The 7,934-nt window shown below is 37.2% G+C and overlaps 1 pseudogene; it reads right to left on the bottom strand.

Annotated features, from left to right (window-relative positions):
- Positions 1 to 1,342: 1,342 nt before the first annotated feature.
- LOC145002612 (callose synthase 5 pseudogene) lies at positions 1,343 to 1,702 on the bottom strand (annotated as a pseudogene).
- Between the last annotated feature and the right edge of the window lie 6,232 nt (positions 1,703 to 7,934).

Genomic DNA, 7,934 nt, shown 5'->3' with positions numbered 1-7,934 from the left:
GAACAACGAAATGTTCCCCTGTACCTGCTCGATCTTCCAGTTCTCCCATTTTAAACCCTCTAGCTGTGCCTCCTTAATCATATCCAATAAAGGTGCAATCACAGTCGTCTTCAAGCAAACATCTCGTATTAGGGCACTTTCCGTCTTACGTATCAAAGCATCGGCTATCACATTGGATTTCCCGGGATGGTACAAAGTCTCACAGTTATAATGATTTACCACATCAAGTCATCTCATCTGTCGCATATTCATATTCTGTTGATCTATCAAATACCTCAATCTCTTGTGATTAGTGAAAATGGTGCATCAGACCCCATACAGATAATGTCTCCAAATCTTGAGGGAGAACACCACCACCCCCAATGAGTGGGGTAATTTACCTCATGGGGCTTCTACTGCCACGTAGCATAAGCAATCACATGCCCCTACATTAAAACCACTTGTAAAACCAAATTACAAGCATCACAATACACTACAAATTCGTCCAATCCGTCAGTTAGCGCTAGAATTGGGGCCTCACATAATTTCTGCCTCAAGGTCTCGAATGCCGACTGGTGATCTGGACCCCACCGAAAGGTCACACCACTACAAGAAAAAAGGCCTTTTACGATGCGCAAAATACGACGCTCATTGATCTATGTTACGCAAAGGAGAGTGACATTAGAAAAATGTCATCTCTTCAAAAAATTTAAGGATAGAAGACACGCATTATTGCGCGCCCTTAAATTAGTGTCTAAAAAAAAACACGGAGGGCACCTATAATAAAATGCGCGTCGTCTAAGGATGTCGCTTTATAATTTTTAATGGAACGCGCGTTCCATCCTTTAACAGTAGGGGGAAATGAAATTCTGAAAAAATTAAAAATCCCGCCTTCCTTTTTTTTCTCCTTTCCCTCTTGCCCTGGACGCTCCTTCCTTCCCCCTCCCGACATTGACTGCTGCTTACTTCTTCCCTCACTTCTACCTACTGGAACCACCATATCTCCCACTCGATGTTGAAATTGTTAGAAAAAGCCCTAATTATACTCTCAAGTCTAAATACAAAAAAATAGAAGATGGTGAAGAAGTAGCAGTAGAAAAAGCCCTAATCGGAGGTGGTCCTGTTCTTCATTGTTTCTTCGATGTTGAAATTGTTAGAAAAAGCCCTAATCGGAGGTGGTCCTGTTCTTCCTCCCACCACGATTCCTAGCTTTTGTTCGCCGGAACACCGATTCCACCGTGGTTTCTGATCCACGCTGACCAGTCATCCCAGTCTTCAACGATTTTCTGCCATTCAAATCCGGATGGGTTGAAAAGAAAAGGGGCGAACAGCCACGACACGACTAGGAACCACATTGAGATGGTTAGGTGGCTCTGTATTTGGCGCCGCCGTGGAGAATTGTGCGACCGAAATAGTGAAGTTTGGTGCCAAGAGAGAAGGTGAAGAAGACAGCGGAGAGCTGGAGGTTCATGATTATTAGGTCACCGAGTGCAGTTCTGAAGCCTCTTTCGAGTCCGATCTCCATAATCATCGGTAACGCCATTAAAAGACCAAGTTGAACTACAGATTGAGAAGCCATGGCTGCTTTCAAAGGTTTATCTCCTTGCATCTTTGCTGATTTCATAATCGCTTTTTCTAATCCACGTAAACAGAGATATAATCTCCCGTATAAGAACGCATACACAGTAAGCATCACCATCTGAAACATAAGATAATTTGTCATTTTCTTTAGACTTTAAACTGTTAGACACACACACACACACACATATATATATATATATACACACACACACACACACATATATATATATATATATACAGATATTAATTAATTTACCATTGAGCTAACGTCGTCCTAGTTCCTAGATGGTGTTTGTGTGTGCATAGACACACACGAATGTGGAGTCTCCAAAGCTGTTGATATCATAGACAACATCATAAAGGATCCTTCAAGGGCACAATTGCTAAAGTTTTTCATGTCTGATGGAGATCTTTCAAAAGAACTTGATGACAGATTTGGCTCTTAGTGTGGGGATATTTTGGTCTTGATTGTTATTAGAACTTTTTAACTTTTAACTTTTATGATTTAGTAATGATTTATTCCTATTTTTATTTTGTAACAGGCTTCGGTTCCCACGAACGAATCTGATAATGATTGACCAGGTTCAACAAAGTCAAACGTTCATATTTTGATAGAGGTAAATACCAGAATACAAAATGAAACTAAAAACAATAATTTATAAAATGAAAATGATCCTGTATTTACAAAACCAATAACAATCGATACATCAATATGTATAACAACTTACATTACAATGAACCCGTATCGTTAACCATTCAAAATTGACATTGAAGAAACAATGAAAAGTTTTTACCTTTTGTTACTTTTCTAACTCGGTTTAAGCAAAAATTCACCTTTTTTTTTTACTGGGATTGCAGCTGTGTACTTACAGTGGGCAGGAACATTTTACCAAAGAAAAGAAGGAAGAATGATTTCAAGAGGAATTGGAATTGTGATCATCTGCGACTAATGTGGGTATTTGACCTTGATTGACAAAGTCAATCTTGTTTAATCTCAAACAGCAAAGAATTTTCTCGGGTAATTCTTCTGGTTTTTGAGCCTGTATGTTTTTTTTTTAACAAGAAAAAATATTAGGGAGGGAAAAAGTTGTAATAGTTTGAAAGTACATCAACAATTCATGATTAGATTTAGATTACCTGAATTGTTAAGCCGAGATTCATAATCCCGTGTTTTAGACGTTCACGAAATGCATCCAATCCTTTTCTTGCTATGTAACTAAATCGATGAATATCAAGGTCAATTTCAAAGTAATTTGATCCCTTAAAGAAGTTGTGTTGGGGGCGTGAGAACATGGCTCCATATAATCAACAGAGTGAAGGGGACAAAAATATTAGTACTACTACTCCTCCTGTTGTTGCTGCACAAAGCAAACCAAATCTGAAAAAGATTCAAATGATGTCTAAAACAACAGGTGAAGATAATATTCAAAGCATAAAAACTTATGTTACTGAATTAAAAGAACGTGTGTCAAAGTTACAATACCAAAAACAGCTACTTGTTTGCCATGTTAGTTACAATTTAGAAAGAAAGTAAGTTTTTACTAAAATTCCGAAAATGCCCTTTGTAAAATTATTGTTTTGGTTTGAACAGGCATTCGAGGTAGAGGAAGCAAACGATGGTGGTGGTGGTGGGGCCTCTGATGAGACGGATTTTGTGGAGGAAATGGAATATCCTATCATGCCACGTCACCTTGTGTTATGTCAGGTACCTATGGAACAAGCTTGTACTCCTCGAATAATAGTATTGCAATCACTCATATTACCATAAATTTCAATCCTATAGACTTACAATGCAATTTCGTTCTAGGTATAATTCCATCAATGATATACAACCAATAAAACTACTTTTGTCAAACACATATATGTACACTACACTAACGGCACACCTGTTGGATTAGGGTCTGATATGTGTTCTACAGGTGTATAATCGTACTGCCATCCCACTGGATTCATCCCCATTGCTTTCTTTCTTTTTACATTTGGCAATGTCGGCTATCTACGTGTCATTTCCTACAAAATATCCGTTTGTGATAATAATTTAAAAATAAAATAAAAATAAAAAAAATCTTTTGTAAAAATGTATGGGCCGAACAAGAAAGAGTGCATTTTAATTGATTCATCAATTAACTTTTTTTTATAAGGTGTAAGTTAATTATCGTTTGATATAATCGACTTTGATCGATAAAAGTTGAAATGCAATAAATATGATCAAGGTTTTCTAGAGATAATGCATAATTAAAAGGTTCCCTAAATAATGTACTGATGAAACGTGGCTTTCGCATGTCGGCATACTTTTTTGTTTGACTTGATGGGCTTTCTTGGTTAACCACTTAATCTGGACAGCTTAGTGTATCAAAACACCAACCCTTCCCCTACTTGCCTTTAATATTTTTTCCACCAACTTCTCTCATGTTAAAATTGATGATGATTATGAAATCTGTTTGTTGGGATGTAAGGGTAAAATGGTCATTTGGTCTTAGGGGCTGTTTTATAGTTGCTAACCATTTAGCCACTTTACCATACAAGACTTGATGGGAAAATAAAAGAAAAAAGAAACAGTCCCTGAATTATTTGTATTGATTCATGATTGATACCTTGTGTTTTCCCATTCCAGGTAACAGTTTCAAATTCGAATCCAAACATAGTAATGGTTGGATTTCGTGTCCCTGTGGGGAACACATTAGCAAACCATATACCCTCTGAGATAACAATTTTCCAAAGAGTTATAAAACTAGACGAAGGCATGAGGTCATGGTATGACATCCCATTTACAGTTGCAGAATCCCTTCTAGCTGATGAAGAAATTACAATCTCCATAGGAACAACTTTCAACAGATCAACTTTACCAAGAATAGACACTTTAGAAATTTATGGTAGAGTAAAGGATGAATTTGGTTGGAAGGAAAAAATGGATGCAGTACTGGACATGGAGGAACGTGTGCTTGGTAGCAGTTCTTGGGTTTCAGGATCTGGGAAAAAACGTTGCATTGGTCAAGTTACTCCTATTGAAGAACAGGTTGTTTCAAGCCGTTTTGCCTAAATGAGAAATATATTATCAAGTACACAAGTCACTTCTCTACTTCAGTTTTTTATATTATGCTTTTACTAATTTACAATCACAGGGACAACAGATGCAAATGAGGAATCTTCACGATCACATGCCATTCTTCGTTTATAAATCTTGCAGGAAATGAAAGAGGTGCAGATACAACTGATAATGATAAGAAAACAAGGTAAAGGTTGGAATATAGAATGGAATGGAATGGAATGAGTCATTCCTTCCATTTCTTCCCTCTCTATTTTTCTCTCTCTCTCTTTTATTCTAATGATCAAAGTTCTTGTTTTTAATATCAGTTTCCCTGTTCTCTTTTATACTTGATGCACCTTTTATTTGCAGGCTTGGCCTGTGCGTACTCCAAGGCCTGTTGCTTTCAAGCTTGTTGCTGATACCCCTCTTCTTACTGGACAGGTAAGTTTCAAATCTTTTTGTTGTGGATTTCTTATAGTTTCTTTTTGTTGTGGATTTCTTATAGTTTACTTAGCTTCTTAAATCAAAGAGTATAAAGCTTTCCTAATGTGTTCTAATAATTAAGAAAATGGTGTTTTTTTGAAAAATGCTTCTTAATTTATCTTATTAGGAAGAATGGAGAATTGGCCTCAAATCATATGTTTTTTTTTCCAGTAACTTCCACTTCCTTCATGGGTTTGTAACAATACTGATGGACTTTGCTATTTTTTTGTATGGTGTATTACCTTGGATATAATTTGTTTTTACAGTTTTCTCTTTTTATTTAATTTAAATTTGGATATAAGTTTGTAACACATGGGATTTATGATTGCAGCAAACAATCTTTCTTTTCTTTCCAGACATGATTAAAGGCATGTTTTTGGTTGTAGTTATTGGACCACCTGTTGTGGTTGCCATCATTTTAATAGTACAGGTATTATTCTATCTCTGAGAAATTTCATTTGCCATGTCATCAAAAGTTTCCAGATGGACTATTATCTTTCATGTTTGAGTTGGTTCTCAACTTGTAGAAGAATAACATAAAATATTTTGGCATCTGAGTGTATAAAATAAAATTTGAACTCATAAGTTCCTTAATAATACTTTATTGTGTTACATGTACTTTATTACTTACTCATAATATATAATTCAATCTGATTATTGATTATGTTTGGTGAGATCATGTTCTCTGTTCTTGATGCTGCATCTGATAGGGAACCAAAAGTGAGGACTTTTTTTCCCCCTGACACTTGAAATAACAAGGTAAGGAGAGCATTCTAAACATTCTGGAAACTTTAAAAGAAGAGGGAAATAGGGTCTTGTTCAATGCTTTAGCTGTGTTTGCTCTAAGGGAGATCAACTTATCAAAAGTAAGTTACTGTTTCACCCTTTTATTTAATATTTTTGTGATTGAATGAAAGTCTTAATGAAAGTAATTGACAACCCTTTCTCTGTAAATGATGTTGTGATTGTGGGAGAGGTGTTGTGTTTTTCTCTGTTGCTAGGTAACCTTCTCAACAACAACATTCTACTTAAGCAGGTGAGTAATCAAGATTAAGAGAGACTTGTAATCATGTTTGACATTCCTTTCCAGTAAGAAATAGAGTTGTATGATTATTTGTTAGTTTTATAGGAATGTATAACCCATGTTAGCAATATATTATTTTTGTTTAACATTTGAATGATTCTTTGTATGAGATTACAATTTGTGTAATTTATTTTATTTTTTGAGTATGAAATTTTATTTTATATTATGCAATGGATTGTATTTTTTGTATATGGTATTTTATTTCTATTATGAGAAATTAAATGAAAATTTAATTTAAAAATTAATAAATATATAAATTTATTTTTTTTAAACATTTAAATTTACGATACGCAAAAATGTGTGTCATCTTCATTTATGACATGGTCTTTCTTGACAGGGGCTTTCTTGATACGCATTGCGTGTCATTAACACGCGCGTCGTAAGGTTACGACACGCGAATGCGTGTCATTTTCCTTTATGACAGGGCCTTCCTTGATACGCATTGTGTGTCGTAAACGCGCGTCGTAATTGCGCGTCGTAAATGAGCGTCGTAAATGCGCGTCGTCTATAGACGACGCGCAAAAGCGCGTCGTCTCTCTTTATGACAGGGCCTTCCTTGAAACGCATTTGCGCGTCGTCTGAGCCTTTTACGACGCGCAATGAGCGTCGTAAAAGGCCTTTTTTCTTATAGTGCACTTTTCTTGGTCAGACGATTCAAAGGTACGATGATCTTGGAGAAATCCTGAATAAATCTCTGATAGTACCCTGCAAGATCCAAGAAGCTCCGGATCTCGGATGCATGCTTCAAAACCTCCCAATGCATCATAGCTTTAATTTTGGCTGAGTCAACAAAAATACCCTCTTGGTTGATGATGTGCCCCAAAAACTACACCTCACGGAACTAAATATCACATTTGGAGAATTTGGCATAAGGCCTCTTCATCCTCAAGCTCTCCAGCACCTCCCTCAAATGTTGCTTGTGTTGCTCCTTGGTCTTAGTGTAGACCAAAATATCATCAATGAAGACGATCACAGACCCATCCAATATCAGTCTACGAACCCATTTCATGAGAACCATGAATGTCGCTGGAGCATTGGTGAGCCCAAATTTCATCACCACAAACTTATAGTAACCATAACGAGTCCTGCAGGGTGTCTTTGACATATCCTTATCCCTAATCCTCATCTGGTGATACTCCAACCAAATATCAATCTTGGAAAACCAAGATGCACCTTGAAGCTGGTCAAACAGATTATCAATTCTCAGAAGCAGATAACAGTTCTTCACCGTTAGTTTGCTCAGCTCCCGGTAATCAATACACATCCTATGTGACCCATCCTTCTTTTTCACAAACAGGATCGGTGCTCCCCATGTAGAACTACACTGATGAATGAATCCTCAGTCTAGCAACTCCTGAAGTTATGTAGTGTAGACAAATATTAAATCTCAAGTGGAGCTAGATGATATGACGCCTTGGCTATCGGATCCACAGCAGGAAATAAATCAATACGAAACTCCACTTGCCTCTCGAGAGGCACCCTTGGCAACTCCTCAGGAAATACATCAGGAAAATCTCGCACAATTGGAACACTACTTAACTCCGGCATGGCTCCCACCCTCGTGTCTGAAACATAAGCCAAGGACCCAGAACAACCCTACTAAAGGAGCCTCCTAGCCCTTGCGGTCGAACAGAGAGTTGGTCCATGCGAGGCTCTCTCTCCATGAATAACCAGTTCTCCCTCACCTAGGGTTCAAACTCTCACCAACTCATGCTCGCAGTCTATCATGGCCCCATTGGGCCCCAACCAATCAATCCCGATGATCACCTTCAGTCTTCA

Source organism: Lactuca saligna, chromosome 6, assembly GCF_052625555.1.
Source record: "Lactuca saligna cultivar CGN05327 chromosome 6, ASM5262555v1, whole genome shotgun sequence".
Classification (NCBI taxonomy): Eukaryota; Viridiplantae; Streptophyta; class Magnoliopsida; order Asterales; family Asteraceae; genus Lactuca; species Lactuca saligna.
This window is presented reverse-complemented; position numbering and strand designations above follow the sequence as displayed.